General features: G+C 35.4%; 1 protein-coding gene across 2 annotated transcripts in view; it reads left to right on the forward strand.

Moving 5' to 3' along the window:
* LOC118201206 (rhophilin-2-like) overlaps nt 1-22,636 on the forward strand; it is a 237,488-nt gene that overhangs the window by 1,088 nt on the left and 213,764 nt on the right. The window lies entirely within an intron of this gene.

A 22,636-nucleotide genomic window follows, 5' to 3' on the forward strand; every position in this document is an offset into this window, starting at 1 on the left:
AAACCGATAGTGTTTCGATTTGTGTTATATGCAAAAATAATAATCATCCACTGCATAAATGTGATTTATTTTTGAAATTAAATCCAAATCAAAGATATGAAATAGTTAAAACCCATAAATTGTGTCTAAACTGTCTCAGTAACGAGCATTTAATCGCAAAATGCAATTCTAAGTTCAGATGTTCGGAATGCCATAAAAAACACCATTCATTAATACATCGCCTGCTCAGAAATGGCGCCATTCAACATAAGTTAGACAAAACAAAAACGGAAGCAGCGAGTGACGAAATTATAAACAAGAACGCAGATGTCTCTAATAAAAATCAATCAAGTTGTCTTTTGACACGCAGAAAAAACGTGTTATTGGCGACTGCGATAATATATATTTGCAATTCCGAAGGAAAAAGAATCCCAGTTCGCGCAATACTTGATAACGGCAGCATGAGTTGTTTCCTGTGTGAAGGAGTTGCTAATTTGTTAAATTTAAAGAAAGAAAGAATTTATGCATCTGTATCCGGAATTAATGAGAACGTTATAAATATTAATTATCAACTAGATGTACAGATTTCGAATAAGGATTTAACATATGTAAGATCAGTTAATTGCTTAGTTATTTCTAAAATAACCAATGTAACTCCATCAAGGTGTTTAGATGTGAAGTCATTAAATATTCCCATTGATATTGAATTAGCGGATCCGCAATTTGGAACACCTAACAAAATAGATATGTTACTAGGGGTCGAATTGTTCTTTGAGATTTTAAAAGAAGGAAAATTTCAATTAGGAAATCAACCGTTGATATTTCAAGAAACAGTTTTTGGATATATCGCGTCTGGTGCATGCAAGAGTGACTCAGAAGTAAATTATTGTGGTTTAGTTCTAAATAGTGAAGAAAGAGTTGAAGAAATTTTGCAAAGATTTTGGGAAGTTGAATCCATTGAAAATATCGAGGATGCTTTGAGTGAAGAAGAAAAATACTGTGAAGAACATTTCAAGCGTACTCACTATAGACAAAATGATGGAAGATACGTAGTTCAGTTACCCATAAGGGAAGGTGTAGAATTAGGAGAATCGAAAACGCTGGCTGAGAAAAGATTGCATCAAGTGTGGAATCGACTAGAAAGTGATTCGAATATGAAAACATTATATAAGAATTTTATTAAAGAATATAAGGATTTAAATCACATGGAAGAAGTTCAAGAAATTGAAACATCGACTTGCAATTATCTTAGTCATCATGGAGTTTATCGGCCAGAGAAAGCCTCTACCAAGCTTCGCGTTGTGTTTAATGCATCCGCGGCTACTAGCAATGGAAAGTCACTGAACTCAATATTAATGAAAGGGCGAATAACTCAAGAAGATTTATTTTCTATTATTATTAGATTTCGAAAGTACAACTATGCATTAGGAGCTGATGTTCAGAAGATGTACAAACAAATACTTATTGAACCATCTCAACGAAACCTGCAGTTGATCTTGTGGAAGGAATCAGTTGGTAGTCCTGTGCAGACTTACCGTCTAAGGACTGTAACATACGGAACAGCAAGTGCACCATTCCTTGCAACAAGGGTCCTGAAGCAGTTAGCAATGGATGAAGCGACAGACTTTCCTCATGCCTCAAGAGCCATACTGAAGGACTGTTACGTGGACGACATTATTACTGGAGCTAATACCATGCAAGAAGCAAAGGAGTTGCAGACACAGTTAACCTGTCTTCTAGAACGTGGTGGAATGCAGTTACACAAATGGTATTCAAACAATCCAGAATTATTGAAGAATAAAGAAAGTGCTACTCAAGATTACTCCTTTCAAGTTACGGATAAGCCTCAGATTACAAAGGCCTTAGGAATGTCATGTAATACGTCTACAGACTGTTTTTCTTACGATCTAAAGGTACCTGACTTTGAAGAAACAGGCACGAAAAGAGATGTCTTATCAACGATAGGTCGCCTGTTTGATCCGTTAGGTTTAATTGGACCTGTTACGACAAAAGCTAAAATATTTCTACAAAAACTTTGGCTTCTAAAATTAAATTGGAATACACCTCTTCCTAAAAATTACTCTGAAGAATGGAAGGCATTTCTGCATAGTCTCAAAATAGTCAACGATTATCGCATCCCTAGATTTGTTCTAGCCAATGGATTACAACAAATAGAAATTATAGTATTCTGTGATGCTAGTCAGAAAGCCTATGGTGCTGCAATTTATGTGAAATGTATGTCATCTTCAAATGAATGTTCATCAAGACTTCTGTGCAGCAAGTCTCGTGTGTCACCTCTGAAGTCAATTACCATTCCTAGTTTGGAGCTTTGTGGTGCAGTTCTGTTGGTAAAACTAATGAAAAGAATATTAGAGGCCATTCAGCTACCTATTGTCAAGGTGTATTACTTCACTGATTCGTCAATAGTATTAGCATGGATTAAGAAGGAACCTTATCAACTAAAGACATTTGTTGCTAATAGAGTATCTGTTATTCGAAGCATGACTGCGGTTCATGAGTGGTACCATGTTAGCACTCACAATAATCCAGCTGATTTGATATCACGTGGAGCTGAACCTAAAGATCTTCTTCATAATGATTTATGGTGGTATGGACCAACTTTCTTGACTAAGGAGAGGTTTTTGACTAATCCTTGGGAATTAATTTCATCTGATATGGATAATGTGGAATACGTCAAAGAACTCAAACTTAAGGATAATGACTTAGTTAATCTAAATGTGAACTCTAATTCCCTTGTTTTAGATCATATTCTTAACATTAGTAATAACTATATTCGAGTGTTAAGTTTTGTTTGTAGATTTATAGCCAATTGTAAGGGAAACAATTTAATAGGTTCTCTAACAGTTAAAGAATTGGATAACGCTGAGAAAATCATGATCAGGTATGTACAGTTCCAACATTTTAGCAAGGATATTCTATCTTTAAAGAATAAGAATTGTGTTTCTTCCAAAAGTACGTTAAAATTTTTATGTCCATTTCTAGATAATGATTCTCTTCTGAGAGTAGGAGGCAGACTTGCCAATAGTAATCTTAATTACAACCAAAAGTTTCCTTATGTAATGCCAAAAGATCATGTATTTACTAGATTAATTTTTCAGTATTACCATGTTAAATATTTACATCTTGGTGCTCAAGCACTATTGCATCAGGTTCGTAGTAAATTTTGGGTTATTAATGGTCGAGATGTAGCTCGAAAGGTTGTACATGAATGTGTAACATGTTTTAAGGTTAAAGCATCTGTATGTGAACAACTGAACAACTTATGGGAAATTTACCTAGTGAGAGAGTTAAGCCAGGGTTTGTATTTAATACTTGTGGACTCGATTTTTCTGGTCCATTTCTCATCAAGTATAAAAATCAGAGAAAGGGTAATTATGCAAAAGTGTACGTTGCTATATTCATTTGTTTAGCTACTAAAGCAATACATTTAGAGGTAGTAACTGATTTAACCACAGATTCATTATTTGCTACTATTAAAAGATTTATTGCTAGACGTGGAAAATGTAATACCATAATGTCAGATAACGGTACTAATATGGTTGGTGCAAAATCAGAACTGAAAAAATTGCATAGTTTAGTCCTTAAATCTAATTCTGATATAGCAGATTTCTTAACATCTGAAGGTATAAATTGGAAACTAATTCCACCTAGAGCACCAAATTTCGGTGGTTTATGGGAAGCAGGTATTAAGTCATTTAAATACCATCTTCAGCGTACAATCAGCAGTTATAAATTAACTTTAGAAGAATTTTGGACTGTTGTCACACAGATTGAAGGTATACTCAATTCTCGTCCAATTTTACCCTTATCAACAGATGCAAATGACTTTGAAGCCTTAACGCCGGGTCATTTCTTAATTGGACGTTCCATTACTTCATATCCTGAACCAGATTTGTCTCATCTTACAGATAATAGACTGTCTAAATGGCAAGTTATTACCAAGTTCATTCAAGTTATTTGGAAACGTTGGCAAACTGATTATTTAAATCATCTCCAACAACGCACCAAATGGTTTATTAATAAAGAAAATTTAAAGGCATGTATGTTAGTTGTGTTAAAGGAAGATAATCTTCCGCCATTTAAATGGTCTTTAGCAAAAATTCTAGAAGTTTTACCTGGTAAAGATAATAAGGCCAGAGTTGTTAAAGTGAAAACATCAAATGGTGTGTATATTCGATGTATTAGTAAAATTTGTTTATTACTTATCCAGGATAATAATGCTTAGTTTACATTATTATGTTCTTATTGAAAATTGTGCTTTACATTAAAATGGAATTGTTTAAAGAATAAGTTCGATTGTAGCATAGTGAATGTTTATGTTCTTAAAATGTTACATTATTTTATATTATATTCATGATGAAAGATTATCTGTTAGCTTTCATATTGTATTGTAGAATTAGTTGTTCTTGATTTGTTAAATTGTATGTTTGTTTGTAATTTACATGTTGAAATTTGTAATTTCAACGGGTGGCGGCATGTTAAGTTAGAATATATTTGGATAAGTAGAGAAACTCTCACTTGGCCATCTGGATTCGGCTAAGCAACATGCCAGAGCATGTATTAGATCTGAATAGTTAGTTACTGTAAATAAATTAGTTAGTTCTTTTGCTATACAGTCCACTTATTAGTTTAGAATCACAGTACACTCTTATTAATTGTAACCTGTTACTTGTAGCCTATTACTTTCTTATATTGTACAAATAGACGGTTTTATTTGTGACGCACATAGCATTTGTTGTATGGTACTGAAATCGTTCTTAATAATGTATATATCATGATTATTTTGTTTGCATTTGTCAGCGATGCCAGCAAACCTAATCTAGAATAATTATTTTGTATACCATTTTGCACTTTTCTAAATTGTTTTTGTGAATTTGATTGGTTTTACTCGAGTTCTATATTGTAAAATTTGCATTTAAGGCAGTATTTCATAATAATTTTCTTTGAATTATTTTTCAATTTGAAATTCTTCATATCTTTATGTTGGCATTATTCTTGCACTGTATTTCTATCGCGTTGCCAGCAAACCTGATGTAGAGTTTTTATATTACTTGGAGTGGTTTTGTTTTTAAACCAAATTTTTGTTTTGTATTGTAGTAATATCTCAGGTTCAGTGTATTTTATGATAATATTGTTCAGTTATCAAAGTTATTGGTTCTTAATTCTGAATTAATATGAAGAAATTTTATTTGGCAGTTTATTATTGTCTTAGTTTACCTTTATGCATTTTTTCTAAATTGAAGTGTTCTTCTTGATATTGTGAATCTAATTGAAATTAATTGTGCATAATACAGTAATGGATGTATTATATTTTGTTTGTACCATAGTTTGTATTTTGAATTAGTTGGACTCAGTTTTGAAAGTATTTCGTATTTGCAGTTCAAATTATGAAAGTATACTTGGTTAATTGTTTGAATGCTATAGGTAATATTTGTAACCTGCTTTCTTTAGGGTTTATTAATGACTATGTTACTTACGTCCTTGTGTTCTTGAAGGCCTTGTATGCCACTGTAAACTTATTTTGCTTAGTGATAATAAATAGCTTCTGGAGGCAGAGGCTTTAATCCGTGTAAGGCAGACATCATGTCAGCTAGGTAATGGAGCCCCTGTTCTCTGGTTAACAGTCATTATTGAGTTCATTTGCAAGAATTACTAATTACATACATAAATGTTATTACATATATATTTTTATATTGTTATGAATTTGGTACATATATAAATAATTCTGGTGAAATTATATGTAAAATTAGAGCCTTTTTTATGTATAACAAAACATGAATATCTAAAGAAATGGAGCTTTGTTGGAAAAATAAGAATACAGGGACAAGTCTATTCAACATAAAAGTCTATTCGCTAAATTGGCGAGAAAACGCCGCGCTGGCGGTGGTTTTGGCGATTAATTTTTGTCGCGAAAGTTGGCGATAAATCGCAAATACTTGGATCAAATATTGGGTGATATTTTGATCCGATCCCTATATAACTGTAATGACTATTGTAATTATGCTACATATAGCTGATTGATGCTACATATAGCTGTAACTGTATCCGGCCATCAGATGCTTTCCCCCTAATTTTGAGAAGTTACTAAAGATCTCACCGTGGGAGTGAGAAAACTATATAAGATCAGGAACAGCATCATTTTCGGAGTAGTAGTTTTTAGTTCGGAACTGGATTCGGAGTACTCAGATATCCGCGAGAGCTTCGCCTTTTAGATGAGCTTCCCATTGCGTTGTGTTTAATGTTCTTGGTAGTTTGAGGCGTAGTTACTGATTGTACTCCGTGATACTCTGAAGAGCCGTCCGAGTATTTTTGTGGATAGTTCTAGAACTTTGAAGCGTTTCTTTTGGTAAAATAAATTTTATCAAGCTATCATCAGTTATGTGAGTATTCAATCTATTACGAAACCGTACTGACGCAACAGTATCAATAAAAATAATTTTGTAATTAAATATTATTATTGAATTATCAATCAATGCGCATTAATTATTAAGATGTATTTTCCAATCATCTTGAAAACTAGCACAGATTCGTGTACAACATGCTTTTCAACTTCAGAAAATATACCTCTCGGAGATTATTTCGTTATCTTTCTATTCGCTTTTTTCCCCCACCAGTGGCCGAGCGGTAAAGTCGCTACACACTGGTAGTTCGGTTCGAGGTTCGAATAGAACGGGCTGGCTGCAGGGGCGTTTTCGTGACTTTTCCCCATGTGTAACATGCATACGAGCCAATTTCCCTTAAAAAGTCTTCCACGAAGGCATCCCTCCCTTTAAGGCAGATAGCCCCAGTGTGCTTTGCAGTAATCTCAATAAGTCAACCAAACCAAACCTATTCGGTTTTTAAGTTTGCGTTTGCTTCTTGATTGGAATTAAGTAATTTAATACCAATCAAAATATGCACTAGGATATCGTGTCCTTTAAGGGCCGTTCCCACTAGGGTTCATCTGAGCTAACGAACACAACTAACGTAGTCGACTCATCTCCAAAACCAGTTTTCCCCATAGAGTAGTAAGTTGAAAAATCTGAACTGCAGGCACAACGGGGCTAGTCGACATAGGGAACTGACTCCGTTAGCTCAGATAAACCCCAGTGGGAAAGGCGCATTATAGGATCTATAAGGATGCAGATAACATCAATCACTGTGAAAGAAGTGATCAATTTCAGATGTTTTTCACATAAATTTTCAGTATTTCTAAGGTTAATGCTTTCTGATGCCTCTGTTTTAGTTCTCAAATTAAATCTTGAATTATCTTTAAGTTTCGGAATATCTAAAAATTCATTACACAGAAATGTACTACGTGCGAACTTATAAAAATTTATATGTAATCACGTGTTTCACACTAATTTGCATGATAAGGGGAGTATTACCCAAGTAGCACAGCAATATCGTAACGATGTTGCAAACTCGTCGCGGATGTCGTTTTTGTCGCGCTGATTTGTAATATAAAATGATATTTGCAGAAACATTTTAAGATAAAAACTCACTTAAAGAAGATGAAAACAAAATGACAGACTATGCTAAATCTCTCAATTTTTTCAAAATAAATTAAGAAAAACTGCAGACTATTGTCGATTTCAGCTCTGTTTCACAATAGAAATAACCTAGTAAAAACAGAAAAACAAGAGGTAAAAACTGAGAGCATATTAAGAGCGGAGTGGGAATGTTCTACTCGTATTTTCGTTTTCGTTTGCCGTTGCTGCCGCGTGTAGCTTGCAAAGCTGCAAGTTGTATACCGGCTATCTTCATATGGTTGCTTCATGTAACGATGCAAGGACAGAAGTGCCTAAGTGAGTCCTGGAGACTAGATATAATACATAAAATACAAATTTTTTCATAAACTGGAAGACTATATACACAACATTTACAGCCATTTGCTTTGCATTAAATGAGTGATGAAGTCAAAAACATGCTATAAACACATATTCAGCTGAGATTTTGGACAAAGCGGATGCGAAAGCATATTTAAGCTCATGTAAGAAAATTTTGGTTATCGCTAAGCAGGAAAGCCACAAAAGGACGAAGATGACGGTCCTCATGAAGAATCTCGTAGCTGAAAAGTTCAAAGGGGTTCATTATATTACATTCTTGTGCTTTCTGATAGAAGCGTTCATTGAGTTTTCTGAGAAACTTCGCGAACGGTTCGATCTTAACCGTTTGAGTCCGGTGCTCGCTTCACTTGTCGTATGCCAAAAATACGGCGCAGCGCGATAGCGCTTCTCTTGTTTTGTATTGAGAATGCGAAGACGCTGCTGTTGATTAGTATACTTGAAAAAAAAATTATTGAAAATTGAAAAAAAAAGTATTGAGATATTCAATTGGTTTCGCATCAGGAGGAGGGGCATGCTTTGGTCCAGGTACTTCAGAAAAAGTATTCCATTCTTTCGAAAAAATTGTATCCACGGGTAAAAACTCATCAATAATATCGTCATCGGAGGTACTTGCAGTTACTTCATCATCATCACTGCTATCACTAATAACTCGTAATCTCTTAGAACGAATGATGATGTCACTTCCAATATCACTTTCAAGGTCATTACTATACTCTTCATTATTACTTCTCATAACATAGTCACTTTCAAATGAATCAGAACTCTTCACATGGGTCATTTCGCAATTATCAGTATAACACTTGGTAAAAAAATGAAAACAGTTTCCAGTTCCTATAAAACAACTGCTACTGATATTACTACAGCTGCTCTCAATAATTGCAACAGCAGCGTCTTCGCATTCCTCGATAAAAAACAAGAGGCTGCGCCGTATTTTTGGCATACGACAAGTGAAGCGCGATAGCGCTTCGCCGGATTCAAACGGTTAATGTCGTCGTGAAGACATTTGTTACGCATATAGAAGTAGGCATTTGTAATGCGAAGATATCTTTGCACAGCTTGAAGCTTCTTAAGTTCCTATCGGAGATAGTTGTTCATGCCGGCGAAGCGTAAGTCATGACTAGTCTGATAACGGAGAGGTAAATAAGTCTCTTGTTCATGTCCAGTGAAGAGCATTTTCCAGTAATTAGGTATAAGCATTTGATGATTTTAAGTTCCCTGCACATTATTAACATGATGTGCCCAAGTAAGGCGGTCATTAAATAAAACACCAAAATATTTGGCCTGGATAAACAACGGAACAATTTCGTTGAATAAAGAAAGTTGTTTCTTGATCAGAGCGTTCCTTTTGCTCTTCTGAATGATCAAGGCCTATGAATTTGAGGCATTAACTTGTATTTTTCATTGTGCACACCCCTGTTCAATCGAAGAAATAAGATCCTGAACTTTTTTGACAGCGTGGTTTACATTTGCAGATTTTACAGCTAATGCGGTATCATCTGCATAGCAAGACAAAATAGAGTTGTTCTGTGGTATTTCTAGAAAATCTGCAACATAAAATAATTAAAATATCTGTCCGAGAACCGAGCCTTGAGGAATACCAATACGAATATTCTTTTTGCAGGAGTCAGCACCATTTACACAAACATAAAAAGTCCTGTTCGTGATGAAAGAATGTATCGTGAGTAAAAGCTCTCTATCAAAGTAACAGGAAATCAATTTTGAGATAAGTCCCTCATGCCAGACGCGATGGAAAGCTTTCGCCACGTCTAGCATGAGGAGAGCAACACACTGTTTATTATGGAGCGCTGAGCTAGCAAACTCCGTAATCCGTACTAGTTGCTTGGTCGTCGAAAGCTTGGCTCGAAAACCAAATTGTTCACACGGTAGTAAATTAAGATAAGGTTGCATGCGGGATAAAATAATCCGTTCGTAGATTCTTTCCAACACTGGCCGCAAACTGATCGGCTGATAACTGTCAGGTTTATTGTGATTCTTACCAGGCTTCGGAATCAAAATAACTTTTGCACATTTCCAGAAGCTTGGGAATAGTTGTAAGCATGCATTAAAAATGCTGGTCAGTTTATAAATAATGTCGTGCGGCAGGTTTTTGATAGCAGCATTAGTGATGCCGTCATTACCGGGCGCTTTGCGCCGCTTAAGATTTTTAATAATATTCATAACTTCCGCAGGAGTCGCAAATTTTAGGATATTTTTGACAGATAGTGCACACATCCAGTCAAGTACTTGAAGTAACGTGTATGTTTCAAAGTTTTTATCAATAGGCCATTCATTTGGCGTGAATTGCGTTTCCATATGCATAGCAAAAATATCCGCTTTGTCACTATTAGAGATAGCCACTTTTCCATTATAATAATGAGGGCGAGCCATCCTGAATATTAATTTCCGATAATTTTTCTCTCCCCATTTCATCTTTGTGGGATTTCACTGCTTTCTTAATGTCCTTATTTAAGCGATTTATCGCTCTTTTTGTGACATGGGTTCCAGGTTAGGTGGTAGACTTTTCTAAGTCAATTACGCTGCCTCATGAGTTGTCGGATATTTCTAGGGAAACGAAAAATCTTTTCGCTTTTATTACTCCTATCGCTTGCTTCTTACACAGCGCTTTGAATATGTTCAGTAATAGAAGAGGCAGCTGCATCGACTCCTTGGACTGTCCTGCATCGACACTGTTAAGATCATTTAAATTAATTATAGAATTTTTCATAATATTTCCATAAAGTTGTCAATCAGTTATTTTCCTTGAAAAATTGAAATCACTTTTTGAACCGCCAAGTGTAGCAATGACGGATAGATGATCTGACGAGAGTTCATGAGCAACTTCTAAAGTAATGGGAATTGTAGTTGTAGATAACGCACTGTCCAAGATGTCAGAATGCTCAATTCTACCAGGGCGATAAGTGTATTCATCCGGTGCGTAAAGTGACTTAGACTGGATTTTGAAGCCAGCTTGAATTAACTGTCTACAATAATCACGTTCAGCTTGCAGATTATATTCAATTAATAGAACTTTAATATGGGAGAAGGTGAATCTTTCATCTTTTATCATAATGGGTGGTGGTTTACGCCCTAAGGGTGCCTTGATTAGTTGCAGATGTCGTCAGTGCAGCTTGATCATTTAGAGTGGTATCCATAGCGTCAGATTTGGAGGCAGCAGCTGCCTAATCAGAACCAATCTGGGAACCAGATTGCTCAGGATGTGGAGGGTGGGGGGTAGTTTTCCCAATAGATTTGCGTTTCGTAGTATCCCCTTTCGGACCGTTCTCCGAATTTGAACTTTGTCCAAAGCTTAATATTTTCTGATGTCCTCATCAGAATATGCAGGACCTTCAGCGCGTTTGACATTCGGCTTAGCAGTTGGAAGTTGAGGAAATTCTTCATTGTAGCTAACACTGCAAGTCGCAGAAGTAGCAGCACTAACTTGGTTTTGCAGCAGCTCCTGGTCAATGATTTGTATTAGTCGTCTTAAAAAGGACCGGTCGCGAGCATCGTTGTCAGGAAGATTGTTATAAACTTCGGCTTGTAACTCGAGGTTTGTAATTTCCGATGCAATGTAGTTAATCAGACGCTCGATCATAGAACACGAAGCAGCAGCCACAAGCAGGAACATAAGCACAGCAGGGCCTTGTAGAATACACGAGACGACACACAGGCAACAAACAGCAAAGTCAGGTAACTGAAGTAGCTCACTGAAATCAGTGTCCGTTGACAGAAATCAGCAACTCCTCACAGAAACCGCCTTTTCTCCTTAATAATAGCCCACCAGCGGCCGAGCGGTAAAGACGCTGAACACTGGTAGTTCGGTCTGAGGTTCGAATCCCGCGAACGGGCTGGCTGCATGGGCGTTTTCGTGGTTTTCCCCATGTGTAACGTGTATACGAGCCAGTTTCCCTTAGAAAGTCCTCCACGAAAGGCATCCCTCCCTTTAGGCAGATAGCCCTCGTGTGCTTTGCCATAATTAAATACACTTCTCCTTAATAATTTGAGCTTCAAAACTAACCGCAAAAGTAGAAAAATTTAACTCCCTCTCCGTCAAAACTCAGTTCGGCCAGCACTCTACAAGCTGTAATACCTACTTACTTCTTATATTGAATCAGAAAAATATACGTATGACTGTTAAATTTTAAACATATGAGCCTGCAAAAGAGTAAACAAATAAAGGTTTTAAACTCTATCTTAAACAACAATATAATGTTTATTACATACGGAATAACAAAATAAATAAAATACAATATTTTTTATATTACGCCCAAACGGGTGTTCATTTACAGACATATACACGTTTCGAGAGAATTTGGGCTAACGCCACTTTGGGCTAAAAATATTTAAAACAGCATACCTCAAGAATTAGCGATAGACAGGCTCGCGCGCTGGAGATAAAAATGCTTTACTCCGCACAGTGTTGCCACTGCTTGCTTTGAAACTGTTGAAATTTTTAACCGAAAATTCGTTAAGGTGTTACAAAATATGAAGTAGGCAATAAAACTAATTCCAACCTAATTCGGGCTTCCAAGTGCCCGTGTTCGGGTGTATGTTATTCAAAATTTGACGGCTGTAGGTACCGTTGTTTTTTCACAATGCGAGAAACATACATACATTCATGTAAAATTATTTATTTATTATTTATAGTAAATAAATATTTCATTATTTAGTTTCCTTAAATATAACACAGGACGATAATATTTGGTGGCAACAGTTTTAAAAATGATGTATCGCATTTAATTGATTCAACGCAAAATGTCATTTCGAGACTAATAGCCCTTCTGGGCTAACGCCCGTTCGAGCTAATAACAGCGTCAATTATGTATTCAAATGTACTGTAAAACGTAATGGCGATAAACCTACATATACATCCGGAAAATTTGCTTTAGGATTTTTGAATTCCTCCTTTAAATGCGATTAGAGGCGCTGATTGCATCGCATAACTTCAGTAAATGTATATGTTAGTAGATTTTAAGCGATACTATTTTAAGAAAAGAGAGAAGTCGGAAAATGTGAAGTTTCACTATAAAGTTTAGAATCTTAGAAGTAGAGGAAATCTTAAGCACAAAACAATGTAGTTTATATGATAAGTTGAGAAAATATTTCAGGTAGTGATACGGAATTATAAACCTTAAATTGTTCCAAATAGTTCCTTAAAATAAATTGTTCCAAATAGAATCATGTCGATACAGTTACTGAATATATATATGCTGTTTTAAATTAAATAAGCTAAAACACAATTTAAAATCCTAGTGCTATAAATAACTTTTTTTACTTACTAAGATTTTTTTTTTTGTTCAGGAAAATTTCAATACACGAAACTATACATTAAAAAATATCGTTACTAAAGACATAACATATTACACTACAAACAGTATAATTAACACAGAAATATGGAACTAATTTTCTTAACTTTTTTATAAAATTTTTGCCCGATTATAAGGCATTTAGGAAAACAAAATCTTAAGATTAAGATTTTGATCTTAATTAAAAAAAATAAGAAAGGTTTCAGATTTTAAATTACGTCCAAAGGGGCGTTTTTTTAACGTTTTGTGTGTTACCCTTATTTATTAAATATATTCTTTGCACTTAAACCATAAAATTCAGTTCAATAGCAATGTCGCAAAATAATTTTAAAATGAGCATATCTCTAGAATTTCCGATATACAGTTCCGCACGCTTTTCCCTGTAGAGTGTTGCCATTGCTTGCTTTGAAATCATTGAGTTTGTCAATCAAAAATTCGTTAAAGTTTTACAAAATATGAAATCGATCATAAAACAAATTCCAAATTTGAAATTTGGTCTTCCACATGCCCATATTCCTAGGAGGAATACGTCATTCAAAATTCGATAACTCTTTGTACCGTTGTTGTATCACAATGCGAGAAATATACATACATTTAAGCATATTTTTCATTATTTAATTTCTTCAAATATAATGCGGGACTCTAACATTTGGTGGCAACAGTTTGAAAAGTGAAACGGAGATTTATAGTGGTTCAAACATGGACCTTACAAGAGATATACTAATCCACTGGGCGGGGCGCGCGTCATCGACATGTCCGCAAGAAGGAGTAGGGACGATCTGGTTTACTTTAACACTGAAACCTATGGCGTTTGTATCACATAACTGTTTTTAGTTATTAAATGTGATACGCTGTGTAGTGATGAAAGTCACAGATTTTTAAAAATAGTATTTAATATATCTCATTAAAGCAGTTTTTACTGCATTTCGCGCATTTTCTGCACGCGTAATTCTTGTACGAGGGCAATCCCAAAAAAAAAGGTCTCCTATATTTTTAGATATACAAAGAAACATTTATTTTCTATAATTGCTACATCTCTTTAAAGATTGAAGAATGCTTTATTTTTCAACATAATCGCCATTTCAATCGATGCATTTTTATAGACGCTGTGGCAGTTTTACAATGCCCATGTCATACCAGCTTGCCGCCAAGCCCTTCAGGAAGTGTTGACTCTCATCTTTCCAAGAAGTCCAAGAAGTTGTCCTTTTCGTTTCCATAGCGGCGAAGAAATTCGCGGGAAGAATCAACCCGCTGCTGTTTGTGGTCTTCTGTCAACATACGCGGCACCCATCTTGCACACACCTTCCGATATTGCAACTTTTCCGTTAAAATCCTGTGGATGGTGCTTCTGAAAACCTCAGGAACCAAAATGCAGAGAGAATCCAGAGTGATCCTTCGATCTTTACAAGTTCCTTAACTTTCGCGATTGTCTCATCGGCAATTGACGGCCTCCCGCTCCTTCTTCGTTATGAATTTCAGTACGACCGGCTGTAAACTCTCTACACCACTTGCGAACGTTTTTGACATCCATGCACGACTGTCCATGCACTTCCGTCAATAGACGGTGAATTTCAACCAGTTTAACGCCTTTTGCATTCAAAAATCGAATAACTGCGCGCACTTCGCACTTGGTGGTAACGTTTATCGAGAGCTCTATTTCGAATGGCTGCTGTCGGGTTTGTTTACTAGAACTTTACTTCCACGAACGCCCTCTGGCGTAAGAGAATAAAAGTAGTCAGTTGAACGGCTGACGCGTCTAACAGATGTATAAAGATAGACCGTCTCCGTATAAATTATGCTTGTAATCATTATAAATTGTAAATATTTTGTAGATATCTTTCATACGAATTAAAATTTCTTAAAAAGTTTATAGCTGTGTTCCGCAGTGAATCGAAGTTCATTATAGAGACGGATACCGACAAGAAGGAAAGAAGGCAGTTCAGGGCAGCCCTATTTAGAAGGTAAGTGAACTTTCACTTATCTATTTAATGATCAAAAAATTTTAATAGTGCAAAGTTGATAAAATTTTTTAACATGGCGACCGAACAGGGACTGCCAGTAACTGCTGTTTTCCTAACTATTGAAACTGTCTAAATTGATATCAGTTATATAGATGATACATAAGCATAAATAATTAGTGAATTGCTGATACTTGTTGAATTGTTGAATATTAAATAATGACGGAATTCATCGATACATTGAAAAGGAAACGCGGCCACATAAGGGCTGCCGTTACAAAATTAATTGGCCGAATCGAAACTGAATTACCAAAAAACAGAAGTGAATGCAGAGGAACTAGAAATTTCTTTAGAACTCTTAAATGAAAAATCGAACGATTTAAAACAAATAGATGGCGATATAGAAAAATTAATAGACATAAATTATCTTGACCAGGAATTAAACGGTGTTGACGAATATCGTGAAAGAATAACTACATTTAAATACAAAGCTAACAAAAAATTGAAAGAAATTAATATAGAACAACAAAAATTTAATGTGTTACGAAGCACTGAACAGTTAAGTGAAAGTATTATAGAAAACGTTAAAATCGAAAGTCATAATGTGAAGCTTCCTAAACTTACGATTCCGAAGTTTTATGGCGAGAGCTGCGAATGGCTGACATTTTGGAACACTTTTTCATCAGCCATACACCAAAATAAAACGCTTGACGCTATAAGCAAATTTAATTATTTGAAATCCTTTTTGGGAGGCACTGCTTATAACACCATTGACGGTTTCGATTTAACCGAAGAAAATTACGAAACTTCAGTTAAACTCCTCACAGAAAGATTTGGAAATAAAGATGTACTGATCAACGCCCATATTGATAAATTACTGAAAATAAGACCTCTAAAGGATTCTAATGACATTCAAAATTTCCGTAAGTCATTCAATTATATACAGAAACATATTCGATGTCTTGAATCATTAAATATGACCTCAGAAACATATGGAGCTTTATTAACGCCTATTTTGCTTAAAACATTGCCCCCAGATTTGGTTTTGGAGTATAATAAAACAGTTCGGAAATCAAATTACGATTTGAATCACCTAGTGGAATTTCTTTCTGAACAGTTAGTTGCGCGGGAACGTACATTCCAGACGGTCCAGTCAAAGGCGGCGCCGCAAAAGCATAACAAACTGATTGAAACCAGACCTATTGCGAAACACACAGCTTCGGAGTTGACGAACGCAAGTTTGCGGGGGGGACAAACACCATGTGTTTTCTGCGACTCTTCTGATCACGAGTCTTTAACGTGTAAACAAGCATCTTTATGGTCTACTGAGAAAAAAAGGGAGAAATGTAAAGCGAAATTAATATGTTATCGCTGTTTACACCCACGGCATCTCTGTTTTATTTGCTCTTCTAGAATAAGGTGTGAATTATGTAAACAACGACATGCCACTATAATGTGTTTTAAAACCGAAAACGGAGAAATTAAGGAAGAACAAATTGAAAATAAGGCCTTAACGAATAATTCATCCTATGAAAGTGTAATCTTGCAAATTTTAATTGCCAATGTTTACGGAGATGGTGAAAGCAATTTTACACGAATAATTCTGGATACCGGAAGTAGCAGATCATATATCAGCACATTTCTTGCGGAGAAATTAAAACTAAAATCTTTAGGTCAGGAAAGTGTGACTCATGGGCTTTTTGGAGGAATAGAAAAAAGGGAAAATCACAACAAGTATCTGATTAAGTTAAATAATCCAGAAACAGGATTCACATGCGAAATGGAAGTTTTGAGCCAAAAAACCATATGCTCACATATTCCAAAATTGGAAGATAGGGAATGCTTAAAGAAACTAAGAGGTTACAAAATTTTTCCCAGTGATGTAACTAATGAGAATTCTTGTTTATTTGAAAAACACCCTAACGAAATACACATGCTTGTAGGAGCAGATTATGCCGGAAAACTTTTTACAGGGGAAGTAAAACACGTAACGGAGAGTTTAGTAGCGATGAATACACACCTTGGTTGGACTATATTAGGGAGAACGAAGGTAAAGGGAAAGAATTTTAATGAAATTCTTTTATCGCTACACATTAGTGACAGAAAAATTTGTGACTTGTGGTCTCTTGATTCTATCGGAATAACTGAACCAGCTCTTTCGCAAACAAAACAAGAAATAGAAAAGGCTACAGAAAATTATTTTATCCGTACTTTAGAAAGAGATGACGCTGGAAGATATCAGGTGTCACTTCCATGGCTTCAAATTCATCCTGAGTTGCCAGATAATAGAATCCTTGCAGAAAAGCGTCTGAAGTCTTGCGTGAAAACCCTTCAGACAAAGAATTCCTTAGAAGCCTACGAAACTGTTTTAAAGGATTGGGTAGAAGAGGGAATAATTGAACCTATCGATATTTCGGAGGCAGAAAAGATCAAAGGGCATTATCTGCCACATAGACCCGTGTTTCGGGAAAATTCGACTACCAAAATTCGACCAGTGTTCGACGCATCTGCAAAGGAGAAAAATTCGGTATCTCTGAACGACTGTCTGGAAAAGGGTCCTAATTATCTTGAATTGATCCCCAAAATTTTGATAAAATTTCGAGAGGGGAAATATGGAGTAATTTCGGATATAAAAAGAGCATTTCTTCAGATAGGTGTGAACCCAGCGGATCGAGATTTCCTCCGATTCCTATGGTGGGAGAAAGGACAGCCTGAAAAACTGACTATATATCGGCACCGAAGGGTTGTATTCGGCGTAAACGCCAGCCCCTTTTTACTCGCTGCCACGATTAACTACCATTTGGAAAATGTACCAAAACATCATCAGGAAATAGTTTCAAAGCTAAAGAAAGCCATGTATGTGGATAACTGCGTAGCGAGCGTGGAATCAATTGAAGAATTAAACTCATTTATCAAAGGATCTAGAGAAATAATGGCTACTGCAAAATTTGACCTAAGAGGTTGGAAACATAATAGACTTAAAAATGAAACTTCAATTCTAAACCTTTCTGATAAAGATTATGAAGATGTTGTGTCAGTATTGGGATTGAAATGGGACTTGTTTGACGATACTTTGTCTTGTCACGTAAAATATGAAGAAAACCCTGTATTGAGCAAAAGATCTGTTCTTTCCGAATTGAGTAAAATCTTTGACCCAATTGGGTTTACTAGTCCAGTTACTCTCTTGCCTAAACTGATTCTGCAAGAGTGCTGGAAACAGAAAATTAACTGGGATACTAATCTGCCGAAAGATCTAGCAAGGAAATTTTTCACATGGTCATCTCAGTTAAAATATTTGAAAGACATCAAAATTCCTAGATTGCTTCCCAAAATAGACGAAAGTACCACTCTGCATGTATTTTCGGACGCAAGCAAGGACGCGTATGCGACCTGCATTTTCCTTAGGCACAGCGGTGAGAGTGGAGTCACTTGTCAATTGATACAATCTAAAGCAAGAGTTGCTCCCCTAAAAGCACTCACCATACCTCGACTAGAGATACTCGCTTGCACTATTGGAGCCAGGCTCTCTCATACAATAAGAGAAGACTTGAAACTAAAAGAGGTTCCAGTTTTTTACTGGACGGATTCCACAAATGCTCTCTTTTGGATAAAACAGAAAGAAAATTGGTCCACTTTTGTAGCCAATCGAGTAAATGAGATTCGAAAATTGAGTAACTCAGATCATTGGCATCACATTCCCGGAAAGTTTAATCCTTCGGATTTGCCATCACGCGGTTGCTCTGCAAAAGAATTGAGGAAATCCGAATGGTGGAAAGGACCAGATTGGATTTATCGACCTCCAGAAGAGTGGCCTACTGCAGATGGAGAACATCCTGACTTCGATATAGTAAATGGAGAGAGAAAACGAACTGTGGTTTCAGCCAGCAATAACACGAATACAGATAAATTTAACCTTTTTGACAATATCTCAAAATTCAAAAAGATCATAAAGGTCGTATCTTGAATCTTTAGATTCATTAAAAATGCTACAACACCACCATCTGAAAGAACTCATGGGAGAATTTCAGTCGAGGAACTAAAAGGAGCTGAAACAGTGGTTTTCCGACTCATCCAACGAGAATCTTTCGAAGGATTAAAAGATAAAAGAATACGTTTTCTAGAACCTATCATGGACTCCAATGGCCTTATAAAAGTGAAGACACGTATCTTTCAGAGAGACGATGATGCTGACTTTCGTTACCCAGTTTTACTTCCCTCAGAACATCCATTAGTATTAAAACTGATCAAATCTGAACATGAAATGCTAAGTCACGCTGGAGTACAATTCGTTATGTGCGCTTTGCGTGAAAAATATTGGATCATAAAGAGTAGGAAGACCGTACGCAAGGTTATCCAAAACTGTGTACGATGTCGAAGGTTCGACTCTGATTCATATAAGATTCCTCAAGCGCCACTACCTGAAGACAGAATAAGAGATGCTTTAATTCTTGAGATTATTGGTGTTGATCTGACGGGTCCCTTAATTTTAAAAGGAGGCAAAAAAACATGGATCGTCATTTTTACTTGCGCAATATATAGAGCAGTTCACTTAGAGCTAGTCTCATCTCTATCAACCGAAAGTTTCCTGCACGCGTTCAGGCGATTCATCGCTCGAAGGGGTAGACCTGTCACTGTATACTCTGACAATGGAACCAATTTTGTTGGATCAAATAATTTGTTTAAGACCATAGATTGGAATTCTATCTTAGAAAATGCAACAGTTAAGAAAATTGAATGGAAATTTATTCCCCCTTCCTCGCCATGGTGGGGAGGGTGGTGGGAAAGATTAATTGGAGTACTAAAGAGAATTCTTCGAAAGGTACTAGGAAAATCTTCTCTGAACTACGAAGAATTGTTGACAATCATTTGTGATTGCGAGAACCTTATGAACAACCGTCCTCTCACGTATTTGTCAGAAGACGTGAAGGATTTAAGAGCTCTCACCCCAGCAATGTTTCTAACAGAAATTCCAGAGACTGGAGTTCCTGAATTAGATCTTTTGGATTCTAAATCCATCAATAAAAGATACCTTTACAGAGCCAAATTGAGAAAAGATTTACGAAAAAGATTTCGATCAGAATATTTAGGGCAACTAAAACAAAGCTCAAAATTCATCCGCGAACCATCTTCTGTGAAAGTTGGTGATCTTGTAATTGTGTCCAACAACGAAAAAAGGATAAACTGGCCCTTAGCTAGAATCGTGGAAATTTTTCCATCCCACGACGGACACATTAGGTTAGTGAAACTGAAAATTGCACAAGGGGAGATTATAAGACCTACTAAGAACCTGATACCTCTTGAACTCAACTTTACACCTGAGTCAGATGTGCAAGTGAGGTACAGAACTCGACGTATGACGAAATCTCAAAAGACTTGAACTACAGGTCAGTTGAGGTCCATCCTCTGTTGATACTGGACCTCAAGGTGGGAGTGTCGCGTTTGTTTACTAGAACTTTACTTCCACGAACGCCCTCTGGAGTAAGAGACTAAAAGTAGTCAGTTGAACGGCTGACGCGTCTAACAGATGTATAACGATAGACCGTCTCCGTATAAATTATGCTTGTAATCATTATAAATTGTAAATATTTTGTAGATATCTTTCATACGAATTAAAATTTCTTAAAAAGTTTATAGCTGTGTTGCGCAGTGAATCGAAGTTCATTATAGAGACGGATACCGACAAGAAGGAAAGAAGGCAGTTCAGGGCAGCCCTATTTAGAAGGTAAGTGAACTTTCACTTATCTATTTAATGATCAAAAAATTTTAATAGTGCAAAGTTGATAAAATTTTTTAACAGGCTGCCAAGCCAAGACACAACATCCGAGCGAAGCGCCTGCGTGCTTATGTGGTAGTGGAGAAAGCACCACTCACAACAGTGTTGCCAACAACCGTATTAAAACTTTCTGTACGTCCCCAAAAAATAGGAGACCTTTTTTTTTTTGGGATTGCCGTCGTACAAACATCTTTACTTTGGTAAAACGGTAAAAACTCTAAGCACAAAATTCATGAACGTAATTTTGCGTAAAAATAAAGTAAAATTAAATAAGATTGATAGTACCTGATGCTTTGAAATAAATGAGGTAAAATTAAACAAGATGTGATAACTTTTTTTTAAAATTTAATGAATATTTTCAGGCAGTGATTTTCAAAACTATAATAACATTATAAAACGATCATTTATTTCATTATATCATCATTAAATTATTAACATTAAAGTGGATTATTTAGTTTAGTAATTTATAAAATTCGGAGCATAAAATTTTCTGAGTGTAATGAAGGAAAAAAAAAATAAATAAAATCTAGAAACACTCAGATTTTATATTACGCCCAAAGGAATAACCAAAAGGAACCTTTTTTTAACGTTTTGTGTGTTACCTATATTTATTGAATATCATGTTCTTCGCCCGTAAACCACATGCATTTGAAAACAGCATATGTTTAGAATTTCCGCACTGGAAATAAAAATCTTATTTTCCGTAGAGTGTTACGATTGCTCGCTTTGAACTCGTTGAGTTTGTTAATCAAAAATTCGTTAAAGTTTTACAAAATATGAAATAGATTAAAAAAAATTCGAAATCCGGCCGTCCATATGCCCATGTTCGGGTGGAGGGTTACATTATTCAAAATTTGATGGCTCTAGATACCGTCGTTTTTCTCACAGTGCGAGAAACATACATGTATTCATGCAGATTCTTCATTATTTAATTTCTTTAAATATAATACAGGGCGATAGTATTTGGTAACAACAATTTGCAAGGAGACACGGAAGTTTATAGTGAAACAGCGCAAAATGCCGCTTCGAGCTAATAAATTAACAGTAAATAAAAAAAAAATCTTATGCAGAGCTAAAAATAAATTAAAAAATAACCACTATAAAATAGAAGCAAAATAAATTATTGCGGTTAAATAAAATTTTAATATTAGAATTAAATACAATTTTAATATTATAAAAATTATTAAGGAGTCAAAAGTGTTTACCGCTATGATGTATTATGAAATATAATTGAAATAAAATTCCTTTATAGAAATTGTGCTATAATATTCATCTATAATTTTAAAAAAGCAGCACAATTTAGAATTTAAAAAAAAAAACTTTCAAAAATTCGTTTTTAAATATTTTACTATTTTTTACTTATTTACACCAATAAAAAGCATAAAAATTGTAAGAGAAAATTGCTTGTTTGAAATTTTCGATTAGTTCGGATTTAAAATATTAATTTCTAAAAGACGTAGTTACAAATTTCCTTACAGCATAGGAAAGAGCTAAAATTATCTTACGAAAAGTATTGTCAAATAACAGTAAAGATCCCATTTAAAGTATTTTTACTACAGGTGGCATTTTTCAATAGATTAAAACGTACTTTTTTTCAGTCTGGAAGCTCATTATAAAAATTTCTTAATCCAGTCCTTTGAAGAAATCTTATCATTATTATAAATCTTATAAGTGCCTTTATGGAAACTTTAGACGTGACCGGGAAAATGGATAAAAATTTGAGAACAGTCATTATATTTGATCTCTATTTCTAGGAGCATCATTAAGACT

Source organism: Stegodyphus dumicola, chromosome 5 (genome assembly GCF_044657685.1).
Source record: "Stegodyphus dumicola isolate Sdum_Otavi_A_Nest chromosome 5, ASM4465768v1".
NCBI lineage: Eukaryota > Metazoa > Arthropoda > Arachnida > Araneae > Eresidae > Stegodyphus > Stegodyphus dumicola.